This window comes from Ovis canadensis, chromosome 3 (genome assembly GCF_042477335.2).
Source record: "Ovis canadensis isolate MfBH-ARS-UI-01 breed Bighorn chromosome 3, ARS-UI_OviCan_v2, whole genome shotgun sequence".
NCBI lineage: Eukaryota > Metazoa > Chordata > Mammalia > Artiodactyla > Bovidae > Ovis > Ovis canadensis.
The window spans coordinates 127,532,934-127,559,754 of record NC_091247.1 but is presented as its reverse complement, the minus strand read 5'-3'; the positions used below and the strand labels follow the sequence as shown (position 1 = coordinate 127,559,754).

The 26,821-nt window shown below is 38.9% G+C and overlaps 1 long non-coding RNA gene across 7 annotated transcripts in view; it reads right to left on the bottom strand.

Moving 5' to 3' along the window:
• LOC138435699 (uncharacterized) overlaps positions 1–26,821 on the bottom strand; it is a 260,432-nt gene that overhangs the window by 74,264 nt on the left and 159,347 nt on the right. The window contains exons 4-7 of one of the 7 annotated variants that reach the window (XR_011255195.1): positions 9,558–9,694; positions 9,317–9,441; positions 8,545–8,620; positions 4,127–4,248 (exon numbers count right to left, since the gene is read on the bottom strand). The exons of 3 other annotated variants lie outside the window; for them this stretch is intronic. This is a non-coding gene — a long non-coding RNA (uncharacterized lncRNA). Of the gene's footprint in view, positions 1–4,126; positions 4,249–8,544; positions 8,621–9,285; positions 9,442–9,557; positions 9,695–26,821 lie in introns of those variants that run through there. 3 more of the 7 variants (XR_011255191.1, XR_011255186.1, XR_011255194.1) reach the window with 3 other exon arrangements.

Sequence of the window (26,821 nt, the reverse complement as noted above, 5' to 3'; positions counted from 1 at the left end):
CACCAATTCTCCCCAGACTCCCCTCCCATTCAGGCTGCCACGTAACACTGAGCAGAGTTCTCTGAGCCTGGTATTTCTGATTTAAAATCGTGAAGCCATATGATAGTGCTAATATCTGAGCCTGAGAAGAAAATTCATATTGTCACAGGTTGATACCCAAAGCTGATGGTCAGCCAACAGTCTGGGCTGTAACTAAATAGCTGAATAAACACCTGCATTGCCAAGCCAAGCAAATTTACTTCCCACTGCCTCAGCTACCTTGGTTCAGGTTCCACTTCTCTGGAATTCTTGGACTTTTCTCAATCCAGCAACTATAAAGGTAATGTTTGGCACATTAGGAGCCCTAGGACTTCACTCCAACATGAAAGCAATTATCCTTTGATTGTTCTGTACATACACATCCATTCATGGTGTTAATACTGTGACATACACCCTGTTTATAGCCCATCAAATCTGCCAAAAATTAGGTTACAAAAAATTTTTAGACAATTTAAAAGAAATTAGGTCTACTACTTTATTATTTAAATATATGAAATAGTAAAGATTACTTCCTTCATTTTGAATATTGCTCAAAAGTCTTTTCATTTTTCTCCTTTGCATTTAAATATATTGACATTTATGGAAGAACTATATTTTAAAATAGAAAATAATAACTAAATACTATCCAAGAAAGTCAACCATTAGTGTGCTAATATTAATAGCATCAGTTGATCCACTGAATTATTGATACTTAGGGAATTTTTTGTTTGTTTGTTTAATCTTGTTTTGCTATTTCATTCTCTAAGGTTTGGAGCTTCCCAGGTGGCCCAGTGGTAAAGAATCCTCCTATAATGCAGGAGATGCAAGAGACATGGGTTCCATGCCTGGGTCGGGAAGATCCCCTGGAGCAAGAAACGGCAACCCACCCCAGTATTCTTGCCTGGAAAATCCCACAGACAGAAGAGACTGGCGGGGCTACAATCCATGGGCTGCAAAGAGTTGGACACAACTGAACAGTTGAGCACACACACACGTTTCTAAGGTATACCATTATGTGTAGTGGGAGAATATTTTTGACATATTAACCAATTTATCCCTCTAATTTCTTTTATTATTACTATTTTTATTATTTTTTTTACCACAAGGCTTTCCCTCTATTAAAACTAATTATTGAAAATGGAAAATGTAGAGTTCCGATACGGTGTGCATACTGAGAATATTCAAAATCTAGCTTTGGATGCCAAAACAGATTTTTAAAGCATAGAGATAACTATCTTGAAAGTTAATTTCTCATTTGTAAGAACTGAGTATTTTGGAACTCAAAAGACTAAGTCTTGATGGGAGCAGAGCATAAATATTATGCCAAATGCAACATATTACAAGAGCAATAATAAAAGAGCCAAATCTTCCAAACTAAGGGCTACCCAAGCTCGGCAAGGAGAGAAAAGAAGAGAGGAGACCAAGGGGAGGGGTTTGTGTTAAGAGGACCCAGCCTGAAAATCCTGATCGTCAACACTGAGAACTGTCAAGTCTCTGCATGAGACTGGCCAGGGAGTCCTGTGTAAACTGAGATTGCCTTGGGAGCCCAACCCATCACCAAGCCGGGGAGTATAACACACTCTTCCAGGTGAGAACATAGGATTTCTTGTATGTCTGAGTGATGCATATCATCAGCTAATAAACAGGAGTAATATCATCCCTACCCTGCGGGAACCACCAATATCATCAATCTCCCTGCTAATGTGCCAAAATATTATTGAATCTTTCCACTCCCAGTCATGCACCTCCTGCCAAACAGAAAGTCTAGATACCTCGACGGCCAGTGATAGTACAAAAGAGGCCTATATGATGTGGAAAAGAAAACCTCAGCACCTTTACTTTGTTGGAGCGGGGGTGCAGAAAGGAATTGGGCTTCCCAGGTGGCACTAGTGGTAAAGAGCCCTCCTGCCAAAGCAGGTAGATGTAAGAAATGCAGATTAGATCCCTGGGTTGGGAGGATCCCTTGGCAGAGGGCATGGTAACTCACTCCAGTCTCCTTGCCTAGAGAATCCCATGGACAGAGAAGCCTGGTGGGCTACAGTCCATAGGGTCACAACAAATTGGGCATGACTGAAACAACTTAGCACATGTGCCTGCAGAAAAGAATTAGCTCACAGTTCCAACCTTTCTTCATTTGAATACCAATTACATACAATTTTCTGCTCTCATATGGAAGATGTAAAAATAACTGAACTTTCAGTAAAAGTATCTTTCAAGGCCTAAGTTTACCTTGTACATGCTGCTGCTAAGTCGCTTCAGTCGCGTCTGACTCTGTGTGACCCCATAGACGGGGGCCCACTGTCTCTGGGATTCTCCAGAGAGAACACTGGAGAACAAGAACACTGGAGTGGGTTGCCATTTCCTTCTCCAATGCATGAAAGTGAAAGTGAAGTCGCTCAGTCGTGTCCGACTCTTAGCAACCCCATGGACTGCAGCCCACCAGGCTCCTCCGTCCATGGGATTTTCCAGGCAAGAGTACTGGAGTGGGGTGCCATTGCCTTCTACCTTGTACATGAAAGGGTTCCTAATAAATGAAAAAATAAAGAAGTCACCAGATACTGGGTAAGAATCTTATTATTCCTTGATATACCTTGACAATTTTTTTTTTTTACTTTTAAAGGTTTATCTTCAGTTTCTTATTAATCTATTTCTCATTCAAATATGGAGATAAAATTGTTCGAAGGTTTTTCCATGTGTTTTAATAATTGAGCTGCTGCTGCTAAGTCGCTACATCCATCTTATTTTAAAAATCACATTCACTCTTTAGTTCAACAAAGTAATGTGAAAAAAAAAACCTCTGCCTTTTAGGGTTTTATTTTATGATTTATGTATTTATTTATTGTCAAAAGGCAATCCTCATCTTCCTCAGCAGGCTTGAAAGGGACCAGATGTTTCCTATCATGTGTTTCCTCAGTTCTTCAGTTCATTTTTGACATGCTGAAACTGGAGCATTTATCACTGTTGGTGTTGTGCTCAGCAATTGCTATTTGTCAATTTCACAGAAACATCCTCTAAAGTGCGCTAGCATCATCTAGACTAGAGCTATCTAATTTGACTATCATGACAACGCGTAGTCAAAAATCTCAATCAAATAGGGATATTGAATAAAGTTTCACTTTCCATAGCATATGCATGCTCAAACTAACTGTTTAGACTGATTTGAATTTTCAACATTAAAGGTGTCTTAGAAAGGACTGAAGGCATTTTCCAACTATACTTGAAAACAGTAATAAAGCATCAGTAATGACAAAGCATTTTTAAATAGGTAAAACCCTTTAATCTGGAAAGCATTCAATGTTATTGCTATTATCATTATAATGAAATGGTCATAGTTATAATTCATATTTTAACATATTTTATAATTTGATAAGAACTCAGAAATTTAACCCATAATTCTCTCAAGACATTCTGATGAGTTAGACAGAATGGACATTATTAGTCACATTTTCTCAGTGAAAAAAAGAGAGGCAAAGAAAGATTAAGGCATCTAGCCAGTTTTACATTAAGAAAAGCTTCTTGATTTTATTCTAAATGATATTTTTTTATATTAAAGTGAGTGGTACTCTCTGATTTGAAACAAATCATGTCCTTCATATATACGCCATAAGCCCAGAGAGGTCGATACTTGTTTGTTCAGAAGCTTAGAAATTCAGGGTAACAGAGAAATGGTACAGTAACTGCAAGAAGATGCCAAGGTCAAGAGGAGCTTTTTTTTAAATGGAAAATATTAGAGATTGGTTGAATGTTAATAAAAATAACTAATGAATGATAGATTAAGAACTCAGGAAAAAGGGGTATAATAATGAAAAGAAGTTCCTGAGAACATGAGAGTCAATAGGAAAAAGGACACAAATGGGGTCAGTTAGCTTTTGCTACCAGCGTTGGCAGGGCTTCCCAGGTGGTTCAGTGGTAAAGAACATGCCTGCCAATGTAGGAGACACAGGTTCTATCCCTAGGCTGGGAAGATCCCCTGGAGAAGGAAATTGCAACCCACTCTAGTATTCTCGCCTGGGAAATCCCATGGATAAAGGAGTCTGGTGGACTACAGACCGGGGATCGCAAAGAGTTAAACACAAGTGAGCATGCCCGCACCAGCACTGACACTTACTAGGAGATGGGAACCTGGAGAAGATTGATGAAGTGCAAAGAAAAGTTGCTCCTATGGGAAAAGAAGGAAATTCCTTTTTGATGATGTCTGTGTTTACAATTACAGATGAGGATGGTTATCAGCTGAAATGAGAGCGATATAAAAGTTAAGCGGCACAGGAAAGGTATAAAATCATTGTTGAGGAGATATGCTCTTATTTTTAACTTTTATCACTCCATTTAGAATTAGCCATTGGTGAGACTTTCACAACAGATTGGGAAACAGATCATATGAGTCCTTTATTTGAGGAAATATGACATTAGAGAAATATTACCCTGTGAGATATATTTTCAGAGACAGAGATCCTATTTAAGTGCATGTTTACCAAGTTATTTTTTCATTGGATTACAGATCTTGGGGAATATCTCTACTTCTTTACTGTAGTGAGCAGCTTCCAATTCTTCTTGTGCTTTAACACTGGACCTTTCTATCTCAGAATCTATCAGCATAAATTATTAGACTAAGGAAGTCAGGCCTGAGAGCAGTAAAATGATCTGGGGGTGGTTTGAGCTGATGCATGTTATATTTTTAGCTATTATTTTTTAATGGATTATTTGTGTCTCCAACTCAGGTACCTTAGATAATGTTTCCCTGTTTGTCATAAACTACAATACTGGCTTAAAACTCAACATTCAAAATATATGATCATGGCATCTGATCCCACCACTTGATGGTAAATAGACGGAGGAACAATGGAAACAGTAACAGACTATGTTCTTGGGCTCCAAAATTACTGCACAGTGACTACAGCCATGAAATGAAAAGACGTTTGCTCCTAAAAGAAGAAAAGCTATGACAAACCTAGACAGTGTATCAAAAAGCAGAGATGTCGCTTCACCTACAAAGGTCCATATAGTCAAAGCTATGTGTTTTCCAGTAGTCATATACAGATGTGAGAGTTGGACCATAAAGAAGGCTGAGCACTGAAGAACTGATGCTTTCAAACTCTGGTGCTGGAGACGACTCTTGAGAGTCCCTTGGACAGCAAGGAGATCAAACCATTCAATCTTAAAGGAAATCAACCCTGAATATTCATTGGAAGTACTGATGCTGAAGCTGAAGCTCCAACACTTCATCACCAGATGCGAAAAGCCGACTCATTGGAAAAGACTCTGATGCTGGGGAAGAATGAGGACAGGAGAAGAAGGGGGCAACAGAGGGTGAGATAGTTGGATGGCATCATCAACTTAATAACATGAGTCTGAGCAAACTGTGGGAGATGGTAAAGGGTAGGGAAGCCTGGCATGCTGCAGTCCATGGGGTCACAAAGACCCCCCACACAACTGAGTGACTGAGCAACGATACTGTACACAAATTTAAGCATTTCTAAACACTTTATATCCAAGGGAATATAAAGTTCTATATAGAAACAAAGTATTCTCCTTCAAATATTCTTCCCTAAATTTGATCACCTCCCTCACAACTTTAGTGTTCTTCATGATCTCTGCTCATTCATGATTAACCTGTCATCAGGTCAGTTCAGTTGCTCAGTCGTGTCCAACTCTTTGTGACCCCATAAATAGCAGCATGCCAGGCTTCCCTGGCCATCACCAACTCCTGGAGATCACTCAAACTCATGGCCATCGAGTTGGTGATGCCATCCAGCCATCTCATCCTCTGTTGTCTCCTTCTCCTCCTGTCCTCAATCTTTCCCAGCATCAGGGTCTTTTCCAATGAGTCAGCTCTCCATGAGGTGGCCAATGTATTGGAGTTTCAGCTTCAGCATCAGTCCTTCCAGTGAACACCCAGGACTGATCTCCTTTAGGATGGACTGGTTGGATCTCCTTGCAGTCCAAAGGACTCTCAAGAGTCTTCTCCAACACCACAGTTCAAAAGCATCAACTCTTCGGTGCTCAGCTTTCTTCACAGTCCAACTCTCACATCCATACATGACTACTGGAAAAACCATAGCCTTGACTAGATGGACCTTTGTTGGCAAAGTAATATCTCTGCTTTTGAATATGCTGTTTAGGTTGGTCATAACTTCCCTTCCAAGGAGTAAGTGTCTTTTAATTTCATGGCTGCAGTCACCATCTGCAGTGATTTTGGAGCCCCCCAAAATAAAGTCTGACACTGTTTCCACTGTTTCCCCATCTATTTCCCATGAAATGATGGGACCAGATGCCATGATCTTAGTTTTCTAAATGTTGAGCTTTAAGCCAACTTTTTCACTCTGCTCTTTCACTTTCATCAAGAGGCTTTTTAGTTCCCCTTCAGTTTCTGCCATAAGGATGGTGTCATCTGCATATCTGAAGTTATTGACAGTCCAATGTAAATGTCAGCTATAGTGTGAAATCATCTTTGAATCCACTGGTACACACTGGTTTTTCTAAACTACCGGTTGTATCTCTTTTATTACCATTACTTCCTTGTGACCTTTCATTATAGTTTACTATGGAGATTTCTCAACAATCCTAGTAGATTATGGGTTTGCTGGAGATAAGAATATCACTTATCCTCCTGCCTGCTGTCTTTGTTTCCTTCACAGTACAAGCAAAATTAGTGACTTTTATATGTTAGAGAAGTGTACCAAAAATGCAAATTTTTTTGAATGAGTGAGTTAACGTCCTGGTGATACAGGTTTCATATATTCACCTGACTGAATTTATCTTTTACAAGTATTATTCTTGGGATATTTTTAAAATATCAATACAGGAAATATAAAACGCATTTATTCTATTTATGGTGTACTATTTCTGAAAATGAAGTGCACTGATATCTTCATGGCATTTTTATATGACTATAAAAATTGATTTCTCTCTCTAAAGAGATGAGTAAGTTGAATCAACAAGTGTTTCTAAGGAACATCAAATCCAGACCTCCTACTAACTATTCAAATAAACAAGGAAATAGAATTTGCAAATCCAGCAGATTATAACTGGGCAGTATATTGTATGTAGTGATCATTAATATAGTCGTTCAGTATTTTAAGGCTAGAGAATACAACATCCTAAAAATAAATCAGATTACAGTGTTTACTCACTACCCATTTCCTTAAGTTAGCATTACTGTATTCAGGTAGAGAGTGGAACAGATGAGGACATCATCATGAATTGTTTAGAGATAAGCAAATAGCTATCTTCTACATAAAGTCAAAATGTTGATTTTTCAAAGTCTGTAATATTTTCCAGCTTTATTGGTATATAATTAGCATAAGACATTGTGTAGGTTTAAGGGGGCTTCCCTGGTGGCTCAGTCAGTAAAGAGTCCGCCCGCAATGCAGGAGACCCGCTTTGATCCCTGGGTCATTGTGAATTTTACCTTGTTTGAAACTAAAAGTTTGTATTACAATTATTGAGCTTTCTTCTGAAATAAAGTTAAATTAGTTGAAAACAATTCGTTATTTTTAGTTTTACTTTTCAGAAGATGTTAGAAAGGAGCAGCCTTTTGGACTAAATATTCCTACTACTCAGGCAAAGCCTTCTGAATATCCCATCAAGTCCCAGTCTGGCTGATGAGGACAGGCATTCATTTGCCATCCTGTGTGAGCCTCAGGTGATATTTCCTGTAGTTGGTTCAGGCAAATCAGCCCCAGCTGTATAAGCTGGAGTGCTGAGCAGGGCTCTGAATGCTCAAGGAAGGCCTCTGCAGGTGTCTAGGTTTCTCTCTCCACACAGCTCTCTCCTCTCTGGTGCTCTGCCCTGTGAATTCTAGCCACCTTGTTCTCCTCAAACTCTCAGCTGCATCTCATTTCTTGGTATCACCCGATCACCTCCTCCGTGCACCAGCCTGGAGTCTCTTCAAATGTAGTAAGCTGGGCTAATCATAAGACTCATTTGCTTTTCATCTTTGCGGTAATGTGCTGAGTGCTAAGTCACTTTAGTCATGTCCGACTCTGCAACCCTAGGGACTGTAGCTCACCAAGCTCCTTTGTCCATGGGTTTTCCCAGTCAGGAATACTGGAATGGTTTGCCATGCCCTCCTCCAGGGGATCTTCCTGACCCAGGGATCGAACCTGCTTCTCACGTCTCCTGCATAGGCAGGCAGGTTCTTTACCACTACGGCCACCTGGGAATCCCCTAGCCAGGGATCACTACCCTTTGTTGTCTGATGTTCAAAATCTTGCAAGCTATTCTTTCATTCATTTCATCTTGATTTAGTTGTTTCAGGTTGGAGGGTAAATATCTATAAGAAGTTGAAGGTCCTAAGAGACTTCTCTCCTTGAGATACCCTCCTCATTTGTCTTCCATAGAATTTATATATTCTGCTTTTACCTGTTACCCCTGGCTGTTTCTTCTCCATCTTTCAAATCTGTAACCCCTAAAGCAGTGGTAAAGAATCTGCCTGCCAATGCAGGAGGCACAAAAGAGGTATGTTCGATACCTGGGTGGGGAAGATCCCCTGGAAGAGGGCATGGCAACCCACTCCAGTATTCTTACCTGGAGAAAATATTAAAAGATATTCTTGTCTGGATGTAAGTAATTGAAGATTTCCAAGATCGCCAGCAGGCTGAATCTGTGGATGTGAAATAGATGATATGAAAGAACAACATATACCTAAGGCTATAAATTGTATTTGGATTTTTGACTATGCAGAGGGTCAGCACCTCAACCCCTGTGTTGCTAGAGGATCAGCTATGATTTACTTTAATATATTTTTATAATAAGATTTTTCTTTTTAAGGAAAATCTTCATCGATTATAGCAGGTACTTAATATATTTTAATTCTCTATTCTTCACCATTCTGCCTCATGACTTTCCTGAGGATATTGCCCAAATAATAAATGAGGGGTGATAGTCAAATGTTGTACATAGATATTAATATACTTAAAGATAATTTGATAGAAAACACTTTCAAAGAACCAGAGATTCTTCAAAGAAACTAAAATGTTTAATTAAAAAGTGTTAAACATCTTCAATATCTATATCTTATTTTATGATATTGCTATATCATAAAATAGAAAAATGTATCCTTGTGACTAAATAACAGTGAAACACATGTGCTATATTTTCAGATAATGTAAGTTTTATTTTATCTCTTTGATTAGTTAAGTAAGTATGTCTATGCTAAATCTGGTAGATCTACCAAAAGGGCTCTAGTTCAAGTGTGTTATAAAATAAAATACAATGCTATGTGTGTTAGACTACCAGGGCTGCCGTAATATTACACCATAGACTGAGTGGTTTAAACTATAGCAATTTATTTTCTCACAGTTCTGGAGCTTAGAAGCCCAAGACCAAGGTGCTGGAAAAGTCTGTTTCCGGTGAGACCTCTCCTCCTGACTTGCAGAGCGCTGCCTTCTTTCTCTGTCCTCACATGGCCTTTTCTCTGTGCACCTGTGTGTGGGAAGAGTGAGTAATCTCCAGTGCTTCTTCCTCTTCTTCCTTCTTCTATCTTATCAGTTTCATGGGCCTCTGGCCCCACCTTTATGACCTCATGTAAGTTTAATTACCTCCTTGAAGGCCCTATCTCCAAAAACAGTCACATTGACATGTAAGGCTTCAGCATAATAGATCTGGTGTACACAATTCAATCCATAAGAGTATAGAGTTGACCCCTGAACAAGGCAGGAGTTAGGGACATCAACCCCTGCAAAGGAAAAATATCCAAGTATAAGTTTGCAGTTGAATATTGTAAAGCAATTATTCTCCAATTAAAAACAAATAAACTTTAAAAACTTTACAGTTGGTTTTTCATACCACAGCTCCACATTCTCAGATTCAACCAACCACAGATAGATCATGCGGTACTATAGTACATTTTTATGGAAAAAAACTCCATGAAGGAGTGGAAACTTGGCATTCAAACTGACATCGTGGGTCAACTGTATGTAATTTTCTGATAAAGATAAGTGAGGCCTGAATATTAAGTATCTCAGGCAAAAAAAAAAAAAATCATAAACAAGAACAGAAAACACTGGAACTGTAAATACATTCAAATTGCAAGAAATTTAATTATTACATGTATTAATATAATGTATATATAAACAATATCTAATGGCTACATTTAAAGGAAAATGATGAGGTTAATTTAGCTTATTATATGAAGTATTTGGTTTATAATTCTGTGTCTGAATTAAGATTATACATTTAAAATTTTAAAAGGCTGAGGTTAAAACTTTTAAAAAAACTTGCACGTTTGTAATATACTGAGTTATATATTCTGTGAAGATCATACAAATCTTTATACCACTTGATCCTTGAATAACTGGAATTTTGTCATTAATTTTATACTTGAGAGAGGAGTAGACTGATTTAATCAAGACATAATTATAGTACTTGGAAATATAATTTTATTCTTTTACTGAAGAAATGTGCTCACATATTTATTTTTTAAATTTGACATGAACTCTCTTCAGGACATGAAAGTTTCTCTTTTTCTTATCTTCCTCTAATTACAGGATTTTTCCCCATCCATTTCCTCTATTTCCCACTATTCTTTCTTCTTCTTTATTCATTAAATTTTCCTTTTATACATCCAACAAATTTTTTTATATCTGAATATAATTTTGATTTTTTAAGGGTGTGTTTTTGCTTCTATAATTTATAAGATTACTAACATGTACCTTAGAGATAGATCTGCTTGGTATTTTCAGTTATCTTCCTGAAAATACAATATTCATAATCTCCTGAGACTGTTGCAGTCCTTGGCAACAAAGTCTGCATGTTATCTACATGCTCACCATTATCAACTTTGAAACAGCTGTCTACCTGACTTTGATAGCTACTTTAAAAACCATTCTCAGGAAATATTTCCTAACCATGGTAACCATAATGGACAAACACACACAGATACTCTTGTATCTCTTGTATAGAAATGTGCTATATGAAGACTGTCAGCAGTATTAAGACCCACACAGTTTGGGGTGGATCTGGAGAAAATGTCATGGGTCACCCAGAAAATTAAGGATTAATTAAAGTGAAAATGAGTGAATTAGAAAGAAAATCTGTTATTTTCCCGCTGAATGTAACAGGAAACATTCTGGATGGTTAACATTCTCTTTAGGCTGCAGGTGGCCACTGTTACTTATTCTGTGTGTCTGACACCTTTGGAATTTTACATTTAGCAACACATTATTTTCTCATCATTTCATCTCTAGACTCAAAAGGTAAAAATATTCCAGTTTCTCTAGGCAACCAGCATAGCCTAAACTCTCCCTTCTGTATAAAACATGTGAAGCTGAGGTTTTTCATGCATTCACTCAGCTAATGCTTACTGAGCCAGGCATTGCACTAGCTCCAAAAGCCAATACCACATTTGCTTCCTTCTAATCTCTACGCGACTTCCCTGGTGGTCCAATGGCTAAGACTCCATGCTCCCAGTGTTGGTGGCACAGGTTCTATCTCTGATCAGAGAACTAAATCGCACATGCCACAGCTAAAGATCCTGCATGCCACAACAAAGATGGAAGATCCTTCTCCAGTAGTCATGTACGGATGTGAGAACTGGACTATAAAGAAAGCTTAGTGCCGAAGAATTGATGCTTTGGAGCTGTGGTGTCGGAGAAGACTCTTGAGAGTCCCTTGGACTGCAAGGAAATCCAACCAGTCCATCCTAAAGGAGATCAGTCCTGATTACTCATTTTAAAGATTGATGCTGAAGCTGAAACTCCAATACTTTGACCACCTGATGCGAAGAACCAACTCACTGAAAAGACCCTGATGCTGGGAAAGGTTGAAGGCAGGAGGAGAAAGAGACAACAGAGGATGAGATGGCTGGATGGTATCACCGACCCGATGGATATGAGTTTGAGCAAGCTCTGGGAGTTGGTGATGGACAGGGAAGCCTCATGTGCTGCAGTCCATGGGGTCGCAAAGAGTTGGACACGACTGAGCGACTGAACTGAACTGAATTGAGTCTTAGGTACTGGAGGGAACAGATTTAAATAAAATAATCACAGAAAATAATGGTGAATTTCAACTTCCACAAATGTTGTAGAAGAGGTACACAGTGCTGGAAAACTGAGAAACTGACCTCACACCAAAGGTCAGTGAAGTCTTCCCTGTGGAAGTACCACCTGAACTGAGATCTGAAGGATGAGCAGCAGATAAGCAGGGGAAAGAAGGAGAGAAAAGCTATATTGGTAAAGGTTATCTTTTGGTATCTTGATGCATCATGGCAAATATAAAGGAATAAAATCTCTCATGTGGCTACAGTACAAGTTTGAAGAAGAACAGGGTGGGAAACCAGATTGAAGAGAGAGCTGGAAGCCAGTTTTCACTTTATGAAGGGAAGATACAGAGTAAGAGTTGCTGTTTGTAAAGGTAACTCTGAAAGACTGTGGCATATTTTATAATTTTTTTTTCTTGAATTACATTTCTTTAGATGATTGATTAATTGGAAGGGAGGCTTCCTTTCTTATCTCATGTTAATACTTCACAATCATCCTAGTTTATCCCAGTGTGTATACTAAGCCTCAATGCCTTGAATAATCCAAAAAAAGAAATGGAAGAAAACTGGAAATCTTTGTTCCACCATTAACTTCAACTCTGATAATTTCAGTTTGGAACCTTGAGTATCTCTAGGCCTCTGTGAAGAGCTGGTCTGCACAGATTGACAATGTAGTAAACTGTCACATAGTATAAGCCAGAGTTGCAGCTTGTTTTAAAAAAAGTCAACAAATATATATCTGATCTGTAATGTGAGAGAAATTAAAGATCAAAAACTTTAAATGAGCCTAATAGCTGGAAGACGGATAGCTTTTAAAACAAAGACATCTCAAAAAAGATGTAATACAGATATACAATGGAATACTACTCAGCACCCCAGAAGAATGCAATAATGCCATTTACCAGCAAGATGGATGCAATTAGAAAATATCATACTATGTTTGGGATCGCATGTACACCCATGGCGGATTCATGTCAATGTATGGCGAAACCAATACAGTATTGTAAAGTAAAATAAAGTAAAAATAAAAATTAAAAAAGAAAAAGAAAATATCATACTAAGTGAAGTGAGTCAGACAGGGAAAGAGAAATATTTATTTGGATAAAATAAAAACTGACTATTTGGAAAGAATAGAAATGTTGACCAACCCATATCTTTGTATACTGAAGATGAAACTCTCCCTATATATATCTGTGCAAATTTTCAGTGTATGATGCTTATTAGATAGTGCAAATAGTTCCTCCTAAAATGTTCCAGATCAGCACTTGCACCATCATAGAGGAACCTCACAATTCATTGTCCAAACCCTGAGTATTGGGACAGTGAAATGGAGAGCCATTAGTAATTAAATACAAGAACCATAAATTGGTCTATCTTGGTCACAAATGGATATTTACTCACTCAGTTCAGTTCAGTTCCTTTCAGTCGCTCAGTCGTGTCCGACTCTTTGCGACCCCATGAATCTCAGCACACTAGGCCTCCCTGTCCATACTCAACTTCCGGAGTTCACTCAGACTCACGTCCATCGAGCAGTGATGCCATCCAGCCATCTCATCCTCTGTCGTCCCCTTCTTCTCCTGCCCCCAATCCCTCCCAGCTTCAGAGTCTTTACCAATGAGTCAACTCTTCACATGAGGTGGCCAAAGTACTGGAGTTTCAGCTTTAGCATCATTCCTTCCAAAGAAATCCCAGGGCTGATCTCCTTCAGAATGGACTGGTTGGATCTCCTTGCAGTCCAAGGGACCCTCAAGAGTCTTCTCCAACACCACAGTTCAAAAGCATCAATACTTTGGCGCTCAGCCTTCTTCACAGTCCAGCTTTCACATCCATTCATGACTACTGGAAAAACCATAGCCTTGACTAGATGGACCTTAGTTGGCAAAGTAATGTCTCTGCTTTTGAATATGCTATCTAGGTTGGTCATAACTTTTCTTTCAAGGAGTCACCATCTGCAGTGATTTTGGAGTCCCCAAAAATAAAGTTTGACACTGTTTCCACTGTTTCCCCATCTATTTCCCATGGAGTGATGGGACCAGATGCCATGATCTTCGTTTTCTGAATGTTGAGCTTCAAGCCAACTTTTTCACTCTACTCTTTTACTTTCATCAAGAGGCTTTTTAGTTCCTCTTCACTTTCTGCCATAAGGGTGGTGTCATCTGCATATCTGAGGCTGTTGATCTTTATCCCAGTAATCTAGATTCCAGCTTGTGTTTCTTCCAGTCCAGCGTTTCTCATGATGTACTCTGCATAGAAGTTAAATAAGCAGAATGACAATATACAGCTTTGATGTACTCCTTTTCCTATTTGGAACCAGTCTGCTGTTCCATGTCCAGTTCTAACTGTTGCTTCTTGGCCTGTATACAGATTTCTCAAGAGGCAGGTCAGGTGGTCTGGTATTCCCATCTCTTTCATAATTTTCCACAGTTGATTGTGATCCACACAGTCTAAGGCTTTGGCTTTGTTTTTCTGGAACTCTCTTGCTTTTTCCATGATCCAGTGGATGTTGGCAATTTGATCTCTGGTTCCTCTGCCTTTTCTAAAACTAGCTGGAACATCGTGGAGTTCATGGTTCACGTATTGCTGAAGCCTGGCTTGGAGAATTTTGAGCATTACTTTACTAGCTTGTGAGATGAGTGCAATTGTGCAGTAGTTTGAGCGTTCTTTGGCATTGCCTTTCTTAGGGATTGGAATGAAAACTGACCTTTTCCAGTCCTGTGGCCACTGCTGAGTTTTCCAAATTTGCTGGCCTATTGAGTACAGCACTTTCACAGCATCATCTTTCAGGATTTGAAATAGCTCTACTGGAATTCCATCACCTCCACTAGCTTTGTTCATAGTCATGCTTTCTAAGGCCCACTTGACTTCACATTCCAGGATGTCTGGCTCTAGATGAGTGATCACATCATCATGATTATCTGGGTCGTGAAGATCTTTTTTGTATAGTTCTTCTGTGTATTCTTGCCATCTCTTCTTAATATCTTCTACTTCTGTTAGGTCCATACCATTTCTGTCCTTTATCGTTCCCATCTTTGCATGAAATGTTCCCTTGGTATCTCTAATTTTCTTGAAGAGATCTCTAGTCTTTCCCATTCTGTTCTTTTCCTCTATTTCTTTCCATTGATCGCTGAAGAAGGCATTCTTATCTCTCCTTGCTATTCTTTGGAACTTTGCATCAGATGCTTATATCTTTCCTTTTCTCCTTTGCATTTCACTTCTCTTCTTTTCACAGCTATTTCTAAGGTCTCCCCAGACAGCCATTTTGCTTTTTTGAATTTGTTTTCTATGGGGATGGTCTTGATCCCTGTCTCCTGTACAATGTCATGAACCTCAGTCCATAGTTAATCAGGCACTCTATCTATCAGATCTAGGCCCTTAAATCTATTTCTCACTTCCACTGTATAGTCATAAGGGATTTGATTTAGGTCATACCTGAATGGTCTAGAGGTTTTCCCTGCTTTCTTCAATTTGAGTCTGAATTTGGTAATAAGGAGTTCATAATCTGAGCCACAGTCAGCTCCTGGTCTTGTTTTTGTCGACTGTATAGAGCTTCTCCATCTTTTGCTGCAGAGAATATAATCAATCTGATTTCAGTGTTGACCATCTGGTGATGTCCATGTGTAGAGTCTTCTCTTGTGTTGTTGGAAGAGGGTGTTTGCTATGACCAGTGCATTTTCTTGGCAAAACTCTATTAGTCTTTGCCCTGCTTCATTCTGCATTCCAAGGCCAAATTTGCCTGTTACTCCAGGTGTTTCTTGACTTCCTACTTTTGCATTCCAGTCCCCTATAATGAAAAGGACATCTTTTTTGGGTGTTAGTTCTAAAAGGTCTTGTAGACCTTCATAAAACTGTTCAACTTCAGCTTCTTCAGTGTTACTGGTTGGGGCATAGACTTGGATTACAGTGATATTGAATGGTTTGCCTTGGAGATGAACAGAGATCATTCTGTCATTTTTGAGATTGCATCCAAGTACTGCATTTCCGTTCTTTTGTTGAACATGATGGCTACTCCATTTCTTCTGAGGGATTCCTGTCCTCCCTAGTAGATATAATGGTCATCTGAGTTAAATTCACCTATTCCAGTCCATTTTAGTTCTCTGATTCCTAGAATGTCGATGTTCATTGTTGCCATCTCTTGTTTGACCACTTCTAATTTGCCTTGATTCATGGACCTGACATCCCAGGTTCCTGTGCAATATTGCTCTTTATAGCATCAGATTTTGATTCTATCACCAGTCACATCCACAGCTGGGTATTGTTTTTGCTTTGGCTCCAACTGTTCATTCTTTCTGGAGTTATTTCTCCACTGACCTCCAGTAGCATATTGGGCACCTACTGACCTGGGGAGTACGTCTTTCAGTATCCTATCATTAATGTGGTCCACTGGAGAAGGGAATGGCAAACCACTTCAGTATTCTTGCCTTGAGAATCCCATGAACAGTATGAACAGTATTTACTCACTAGGGCCACAGTTATTTTTTGCTGATATGTTTACCCCATCACAAAATTACCTCCTACTGTCTTTAACTCCAGGAGTTATATTAATACACTCTATCATATGGACTCCCATAGGTCTTTTTTGTGTGTTTATTTTATATTTTCAATCTGATTTATTATTATTGCTTAAAAGTCTTCATGTCCATATTTAAAATATATATGAGATTATTATGTTTAATATATGCTAAGGATTGATTCAAATTTATTTCACAGCAATGTTATGAAATAGGCATTAGTCAAAACAGAGGCTGTGAAAAAATTAGGTCCACTTCCTAAGGATACCCTATCAACAAGAGGATCCATATTCTAATCTGAGTTGTTGGGGTTTTTTTTATTTGTTTGTTTGCTTTTGACACAAAAAGACTATACTTTTAGCCACTAGGCCACCTGTCTCATTCCTTCGATACATCTGGAATTGTAGATTTAGTTCTGCTGAGGGATCTTCTATATCAATAACCTTAATGTCTGTTTCTGATTTATAGTAATTGTTGTTGCTTTAGTCACTAAGTCCTGTCCAGCTCTTTTGTGACCCCCTGGACTATAGCTCACCAGGATCCTCTGTCTATGGGATTTCCCAGGCAAAATTACTGGATTGGCTTGCCATTTCCTTCTCCAGGCAATCTTCCCAACCCAGGGATCAAACCTGAGTTTCCTGTGTCTCCGGCATTGGCAGGTGTATTTTTTACCACTAAGCCACTGAGAAGCCCACTTAAAATTTATATTATCTGTTAAATAATCAGGCTAGAAAACAAAACCGCCTTGGAAACAGTCGAATGAAAACCATCCTGGAGAGTTGACTGGGTTATCTGAAGGAAAAAACTACCCAGCCGAAATAGTGACCATCTCATTCATTCACCTACTCAATTCATTCGAGCAACATTCTATAGCATAGAGATATATTAATTAACTCAAACTGTTAAATACTAGATTAAAACTTTACAAAGAACAAAACATACTCCCTGCCCTCGAAGAGTTCATTGTCTCTGTGGAGCAATAATTCACCATTACAAACCACCTGTTAAATGAAAGAATATTAAGGGAAGATAGAGAAGAGGTACAGTCTAAATATCTCCAGGGGATCTTCCATAAAGAGTTGGACATGACTGCGCGTGTGCAGGTACAGGTACAGCTTAAGAGGAGGAGAGAGTGTGAGCAGGTGCGGCCAGTGGGAAAGAGAGGTCAGGGAATAATACCTGGAGGAATCTCAGATACACTTATTTTAGCTTTCATATGTGTGGAACTGGCAACTCTTCACTCTGATTTGTTAAGTGATTGCCTTGAGTTTACCTGAAGGCACAACCCTATTTGCATCTCCCCAAAATTTAGTTACACAGTTAATGCCAAATAATTCAGAAGTAGTTAAGTATGAATTCTTTAACTACTATTGTACTTCCTTTATGTTGGATTCTCTCATTTTATCTTTATTTTTTTTTCAATTTTTAAAGTCTTTATTATTTGTTACAATATCTTTATTTTTTAATTGAAGTCTAACTGATTTACAATATTGTGTTAGGTTCACATGTACAGTGAGGTGATTCAGTTATATATACATATATTTTATATATTAATATATATGTATATTTTATTTTTAAATGATTTTCTATCATGGATTATTATAAGATATTGAATATTGTTCCCTATGCTATACAGTAAAATCTTGTTGCTTATCTCTTTTATGTAGTTTGTAGCTGTTAAACCCATACTCCTAATTTATCCTTCCTATCCTCAATTTCCCCTTTAGTAATCTACGTGTGCTTTCTATGTCTGTGAGACTGTGTCCATTTTGTATATATATATTCATTTGCATTAACATTTAGATTCTATATATAAATGACATCATATTATTTGTCTTTCTCTGGTTAACTTACTTCACTTAAGTATGATATTCTCTAGGTCCATACATGTTGCTACAAATGGCAATATTTCACTTTTTTATGGTTAAGTAATGTTCCATTACACACATACACACACACACACAAACATACATATATAAAACATCTTCTTAAACCATTTGCTTGTTAATGGGCACTTAGTTTATTTCCATATATTGACTGTTGTAAATAGTACTACTATGACTATCTCAAAGATGACAGAATGATCTCTGTTCGTTTCCAAGGCAAACCATTCAATATCACCATAATCCAAGTCTATGCCTCAATGACTAAAGCTGAAGAATTAGAAGTTCAGCAGTTCTATGAAGACCTACAAGGCCTTCTGCTGCTGCTGCTGCTAAGTCACTTCAGTTGTGTTCGACTCTGTGCAACCCCATAGACAGAAACCCACCAGGCTCCCCTGTCCCTGGGATTCTCCAGGCAAGAACACTGGAGTGGGTTGCCATTTCCTTCTCCAATGCATGAAAGTGAAAAGTCAAAGTGAAGTTGCTTAGTCATGTCTGACTCTTTGTGACCCCATCGACTGCAGCCTACCAGGCTCCTCTGTCCATGGGATTTTCCAGGCAAGAGTACTGGAGTGGGTTGCCATTGCCTTCTAGAACTAACCAAAAAAAGATGGCCTTTTCATTGTAGTGGACTAGATGCAAAAGTAGGAAATAAAGAGATACCAGGAGTAACAGGCAAATCTGGCCTTGGAGTACAGAATGAAGCAGGACAAGGGCTAACAGAGTTTTTCCAAGAGAACACATTGGTCATAGCAAATACTCTCTTCAAACAACACAAGAGACAACTCTACTTGTGGACCTCATCAGATGGTCATACCTAAATCAGATTGATTATATTCTTTGCAGCCAAAGATGGAAAAGCTCTATACAGTTAGCAAAAACAACAGCGGAATTGACTGTGGCTCAGATCATGAAATCCTTATTGCAAAACACAGACTTAAATTGAGGAAAGTAGGGAAAACCACTAAACATTCACATATGACCTAAATCAAATCCCTTATGATTATACAGTAGAAGTGACAAAAAGATTTAAGGAATTAGATCTGATAGACAAAATACCTGAAGCACTATGGACAGAGGTTTGTGACATTGTACAGGAGGCAGTGATCAAGGCCATCGCCAAGAAAAAGAAATGCAAAAAGGAAAAATGGGTGTCTGAGGAGGCCTTACAAATAGATGAGAAAAGAAGAGAAGCAAAAGGCAAAGAAGAAAAGGAAAGGCATACCCATTTGAATGTAGAGTTCCAAAGAATAGTGAGGAGATATAAGAAAGCCTTCCTCAGTGAACAATATAAAGAAATAGAGGAAAATGATAGAATGGAAAAGACTATTCTTCAAGAATATTACAGATACCAAGGGAACATTTCATGCAAAGATGGGCATAATAAAGGACAGAAATGGTATGGACCTAAAAGAAGCAGAAGATATTAAGAAGAGGTGGCAAGAATACACAGAAGAGCTATACAGAAAAGATCTACATGACCCAGATAACCATGATGGTGTGATCACTCACCTGGAGCCAGATATCCTGGAATGCAAATTAAGTTGGCCTATGAACTAAAGACCCTTTATTCATAGTGATCACTATGAACAAAGCTAGTGGAGGTGATGGAATTCCTGTTGAGATATTTCAAATGCTAAAAGATGATGCTGTAAAAGTGCTGCACTCAATATGCCAGCAAGTTTGGAAAACACAGCAGTGGCCACATGATTGGAAACGGTCAGTTTTCATTCCAATCCCAAAGAAAGGCAATGCCAAAGAATGCTCAAGCTACTGCATAATTGCACTCATCTCACATGCTAGCACAGTAATGCTCAAAATTCTCCAAATGAGGGTTCAACAGTATGTGAACTAAGAACTTCCAGAAGTTCAAGCTGGTTTTAGAAAAGGCAGAAGACCAGAGATCAAATTGCCAACATCCACTGGATTATAGAAAAAGCAAGAGAGTTCCAGCAAAACATCTACTTCTGCTTTATTGACTATGCCAAAGCCTTTGACTGTGTGGATCACAAAAAAAATGGAAAATTCCTTAGAGATGGGAATACTAGATTACCTGACCTGTGTCCTGAGAAATCGGTATGCAGGTCAAGAAGCAACAGTTAGAGCTGGACATGGAACAACGTACTGGTTCCAAATTGGGAAAGGAGTACGTCCAGGCTTTATATTGTCAACCTGCTTATTTAGCTTATATGTAGAATACATCATGCGAAATGCTGGGCTAGATGAAGCACAAGCTGGAATCAAGATTGCAGGGAGAAATATCAATAACCTCAGATATGTAGATGACGGCATCGTTATGGCAGAAAGCAAAGAAGAACTAAAGAGCCTCTTGATGAAAGTGAAAAAGGAGAGTGAAAAATTTGGTTTAAAACTCAACATTCAGAAAACTGAGATCATGGCATCCAGTCCCATCACTTCATGGCAGATAGATGGGGAAACTGGGAAACAATAATAGACAGTTTTCTTGGGCTTCAAAATCACTGTGGAGGTGATTGCAGCCATGAAATTACAAGACGCTTGCTGCTTGGAAGGAAAGTTATGACCCATCTAGATAACATATTAAAAAGCAGAGACATTACTTAGCTGACAAAAGTCCATCCAGTCAAAGCTATGGTTTCCAGTAGTCATGTATGGATGTGAGAGTTGGACTATAAAGAAAGCTGAGCACCAACGAATTGATGCTTTTGAACTGTGGTGTTTGCGAAGACTCTTGGGAGTTCCTTGGACTGCAAGGAGATCCAGTCAATCCTAAAGGAAATCAGTCCTGAATATTCATTGTAAGGACTGATGTTGAAGCTGAAATTCCAATACTTTGGCCACCTGATGTGAAGAACTGAGTCACTGGAAAAGATCCTGATGCTGGGAAAGATTGAAGGTGGGAGGGGAAGGAGATGACAGAGGATGAGATGGTTGGATGGCATCACCGACTCAATGGCCATGAATTTGAGCAAGCTCCATGAGTTGGTGATGGTCAGAGAAGACTGGCATGCTGCCGTCCATGTGGTCTCAAAGAGTTGGTCACTACTGAGTGACTAAATTGATGAATATCGGGGTATATGTATCATTTCAAATAAAAGTTTTCATCTTTCCAAGTATATATCCAGGAGTGGGATTGCTTGATCATATGGTAGCTCTAGTCTTAATTTTTAAAGGAACTTCCATACTGTTTTCCACAGTGACTACACCTATTTATGTTTCCACCAAAAGTATAGAAGGATTCCTTTTTTCCACACTCTCTCCAGCATTTGTTAATATGATTCATAAGTTTTTATGAACAAAAGCTCATTCTGACTGTTGATGTGATACCTCATTGTTGTTTTGATGTGCATTTCTCTAATCATTAGCAATGTCGAGCATTTTTTAAATGTGTTTTGGTTACTTATATGCCTTCTTTGGAGAAATGTCTATGTACATCTTCTGACCATTTTTTTAATTGGGTTGTTTGTTTTTTGATATTGAGCTGCATGGGTTGCTGTATACTTTGGATAATAACTCCCTTGTCAGTCACAATATTGCAAATATTTTCTCCTATTCAATAGGTTGCCTTCATTTTGCTGATGGTTTTCTTTGCTATGAAAAAGCTTTTCACTTTGATTAGGTCCCATTTGTTTATTTCTGCTTTTATTCCTCTTGCCTTGGGAGACTAATCTAAGAGTTTAGATAAGTCTAAATTGCTAAGAATGTTTTGCCTTTGTCCTATTCTAGGAGTGGTATTGTTTCTTGTCTTAATTAAGGTCTTTAAGCCATTTTGAGTTTATTTGTGTATATGGTGTGAAGGAGTGTTCTTTTTCTATTGAGACACAGTTGCTTTACTATGTTGTGTTAGTTTCTGCTTTACAACAGGGAGTCACCCATTTATATACATATATCCCATCTCTCTTGGATCCCCCCGCCCCACCCCATTGCACCCATGCACATTACTGCAGAGCGCTGAGATGAGTTCCCTGTAATATTCAGCAGGTTCCTACTAGCTATCTATTTAACACAATGGAGAGGTCTGACAGAATGTGGTCCACTGGAGAAGAGAATGGCAAACCACTTCAGTATTCTTGCCTTGAGAACCCCATGAACAAATAAAAAAGGCAAAATGATAGGATACTGAAAGAGGTACTCCCCAGGTCAGTAGGTGCCCAACACGCTACTGGAGATCAGTGGAGAAATAACTCAAGAAAGAATGAAGGGATGGAGCCAAAGCAAAAACAATACCCAGCTGTGGATGATCTGGTGATAGAAGCAAGGTCCGATGCTGTAAAGAGCAATATTGCACAGGAACCTGGGATGTCAGGTCCATGAATCAAGGCAAATTGGAAGTGGTCAAACAGGAGATGGCAAGAGTGAATGTCGACATTCTAGGAATCAGTGAACTAAAATGGACTGGAATAGGTGAATTTAACTCAGATGACCATTATATCTACTACTGCGGGCAGGAATCCCTCAGAAAAAATGGAGTAGCCATCATGGTCAACAAAAGAATGGAAATGCAGTACTTGGATGCAATCTCAAAAATGACAGAATGATCTCTGTTCGTTTCCAAGGCAAACCATTCAATATACTGTAATCCAAGTCTATGCCCAACCAGTAACACTGAAGAAGCTGAAGCTGAATGGTTCTATGAAGGTCTACAAGACCTTTTAGAACTAACACCCAAAAAAGATGTCCTCTTCATTATAGGGGACTGGAATGCAAAAGTAAGAAGTCAAGAAACACCTGGAGTAACAGGCAAATTTGGCCTTGGAATGCAGAATGAAGCTGGGCAAAGACTAATAGAGTTTTGCCAAGAAAATGCACTGGTCATAGCAAACACCCTCTTCCAACAACACAAAAGAAGACTCTACACATGGACATCACCAGATGGTCAACATCAAAATCAGACTGATTATATTCTTTGCAGCCACAGATGCAGAAGATCTATTCAGTCAACAAAAACAAGACCAGGAGCTGACTGTGGCTCAGATTATGAATTCCTTATTACCAAATTCAGACTGAAATTGAAAAAAGTAGGGAAAACTTCTAGATCATTCAGGTATGACCTAAATCAAATTCCTTATGATTATACAATGGAAGTGAGAAATAGACTTAAGGGTCTAGATCTGATAGAGTGCCTGATGAACTATGGAATGAGGTTCATGACATTGTACAGGAAACAGGGATCAAGACCATCCCCATGGAAAAGTAATGCAAATAAGCATAATGGCTGTCTGGGGAGGCCTTAGAAATAGCTGTGAAAAGGAGAGAAGTGAAAAGCAAAGGAGAAAAGGAAAGATATAAGCATCTGAATGCAGAGTTTCAAAGAATAGCAAGAAGAGATAAGAAAGCCTTCTTCAATGATCAATGCAAAGAAATAGAGAAAAACAACAGATTGGGAAAGACTAGAGATGTTTAGAAAGACTAGAGAAAATTAGAGATACCAACAGGACATTTCATGCAAAGATGGGCATGATAAAGGATAGATATGGTATGGACCTAACAGAAGTAGAAGATATTAAGAAGAGGTGGCAAGAATACACAGAAGAACTGTACAAAAAAGATCTTCACGACCCAGATAATCACGATGGTGTGATCACTCATCTAGAGCCAGACATCCTGGAATGTGAAGTCAAGTGGGCCTTAGAAAGCATCACTATGAACAAAGCTAGTGGAGGTAATGGAATTCCGGTTGAGCTGTTTCAAATCCTGAAAGATGATGCTGTGAAAGTGCTGCACTCAATATGCCAACAAATTTGGAAAACTCAGCAGTGGCCACAGGACTGGAAAAGGTCAGTTTTCATTCCAATCCCAAAGAAAGGCAATGCCAAAGAATGCTCAAACTACTGCACAATTGCACTCATCTCACATGCTAGTAAAGTAATGCTCAAAATTCTCCAAGCCAGGCTTCAGCAATACATGAACCGTGAACTTCCTGATGTTCTAGCTGGTTTTAGAAAAGGCAGAGGAACCAGAGATCAAATTGCCAACATCTGCTGGATCATGGAAAAAGCAAGAGTTCCAGAAAAACATTTACTTCTGCTTTATTGACTATGCCAAAGCCTTTGACTGTGTGGATCACAATAAACTGTGGAAAATTCTGAGAGAGATGGGAATACCAGACCACCTGACCTGCCTCTTGAGAAATCTGTATGCAGGTCAGGAAGCAACAGTTAGAACTGGACATGAAACAACAGATTGCTTCCAAATAGGAAAAGGAGTACGTCAAGGCTGTATATTGTCACCTTGCTTATTTAACTTATATGCAGAGTACATCATGAGAAACGCTGGGCTGGAAGAAGCACAAACTGGAATCAAGATTGCTGGGAGAAATATCAATAACCTCAGATATGCAGATGACACCACCCTTTTGGCAGAAAGTGAAGAGGGACTAAAAAGTCTCTTGATGAAAGTGAAAGTGGAAAATGAAAATGTTGGCTTGAAGCTCAACATTCAGAAAATGAAGATCATGGCATCCAGTCCCATCACTTCATGGCAAATAGATGGGGAAACAGTGGAAACAGTGTCAGACTTTATTTTTTTGGGCTCCAAAGTCACTGCAGATGGTGATTGCAGCCATGAAATTAAAAGACGCTTACTCCTTGAAAGTAAATTTATGACCAACCTAGATAGTATATTCAAAAGCAGAGACATTACTTTGCCGACTAAGGTTCGTCTTGTCAAGACTATGGTTTTTCCGGTGGTCATGTATGGATGTGAGAGTTGGACTGCGAAGAAGGCTGAGCGCTGAAGAATTGATGCTTTTAAACTGTTTTTCTGGAGAAGACTGTTGAGAGTCCCTTGGACTGCAAGGAGATCCAACCAGTCCATTCTGAAGGAGATCAGCCCTGGGATTTCTTTGGAAGGAATGATGCTAAAGCTGAAACTCCAGCACTTTGGCCACCTCATGCGAAGAGCTGACTCATTGGAAAAGACTCTGATGCTGGGAGGGATTGGAGGCAGGAGGAGAAGGGGACGACAGAGGATGAGATGGTTGGATGGCATCACTGCCTCGATGGAAGTGAGTCTGAGTAAACTCCGGGAGTTGGTGATGGACAGGGAGGCCTGGCGTGCTGCGATTCATGGGGTCGCAGAGTCAGACAGCACTGAGCGACTGAACTGAGTGTACATATGTCAATTCCAACCTCCCAGTTCAGCCCGCCCTCCTTCCCCCAGCTCGTGTGCACACACCCATTCTCTACGCCTGCATCTTATTTCTATGCTGCAAATAGGTTCATCTGTTCCATTTTTCCAGATTCTACATATCTGCATTGATAGACACAGAGTCTCTTTCTGACTTACTTCATTCATATGACAGACTCTAGGTCTATCCATGTCTCTACAAATGATGAAACTTTGTTCCTTTTTACTCAGGAATTCCACTACTGGGCAGATATCCTGAGAAAATTGTAATTCAAAAAGACAAATGTGTCCCAGTGTTCATTGCAGCACTATTTACAATAGCCAGGACATGGAAGCAACCTAAATGTCCGTCAACAGATGAATGGATAAAGACGTGGTACATACACACCATGGAATGTTACTCATCCATAAAAATGAGGACGTGTTCTATTTCATTGATTTACATGCAGCTTTCTAGCTTTCCAGACACAATTTTCTGAAGAGACTGTCTTTTTTCCCTTGTATGTTCTTGCCTCCTTTGTTGTAGATTAATTGACCTTAAGTGTGTGGGTTGATTTATGGACTCTTTCTTCTGTTCCATTGATCTATATGTCTGCTTTTGCACCATGCTGGGTTTTTTTTAGGTATTTTAGATTAATTTTATTGGAGTATAGTTGTGTTACAACGTTTTGTTAGTCTGTACTGTACAGCAAAGTGAATCAGCGATATGTATACATGTATACGCATGCTAACTTGTTTCAGTCATGTTCAACTCTTTGCAGCCCTATGGACTGTAGCCGGCCAGGCTTCTCTGTCCAATAACACCTCTTTTTTGGATTGCCTTCCCATTTAGGTCACCACAGAGCATTGAGTAGAATTCCCTGAGGCATGCAGTTTGTTCTCATCACTTATCTATTTCATACATAGTATCAATAGTGGATATATGTCAGTCACAATCTCTCAGTTCCTCCCACTCCCCCTTCCCCTGTTTATAGTCATAATGTCTATATTTTTTTTTCTCTGCATCTATGTCTTTCTTTCTGCTTTGCTAATAAGATCATCAGTACCAGTTTCCTAGATTCTACATATATGTGTTAATCTACCATATTTGATTTTCTCTTTTTGACTTACTTCACTCTACATGACAATTTCTAGATCAGTCCATGTGGATCTCTACAAATGATCCAAGCTTTGTAGTAATGTCCAAAATCTGGAAGGGTTATACCTCCAGCTTTGTTCTTTTTCTTCAGAATTGCTTTGGCAATTCTGGGTCTTTTGTGATTCCATATAAATTTAAAGTGATGAATAAAGTATGCTCTTTGACTTTAGGATAATTCTAACTAAAAAAA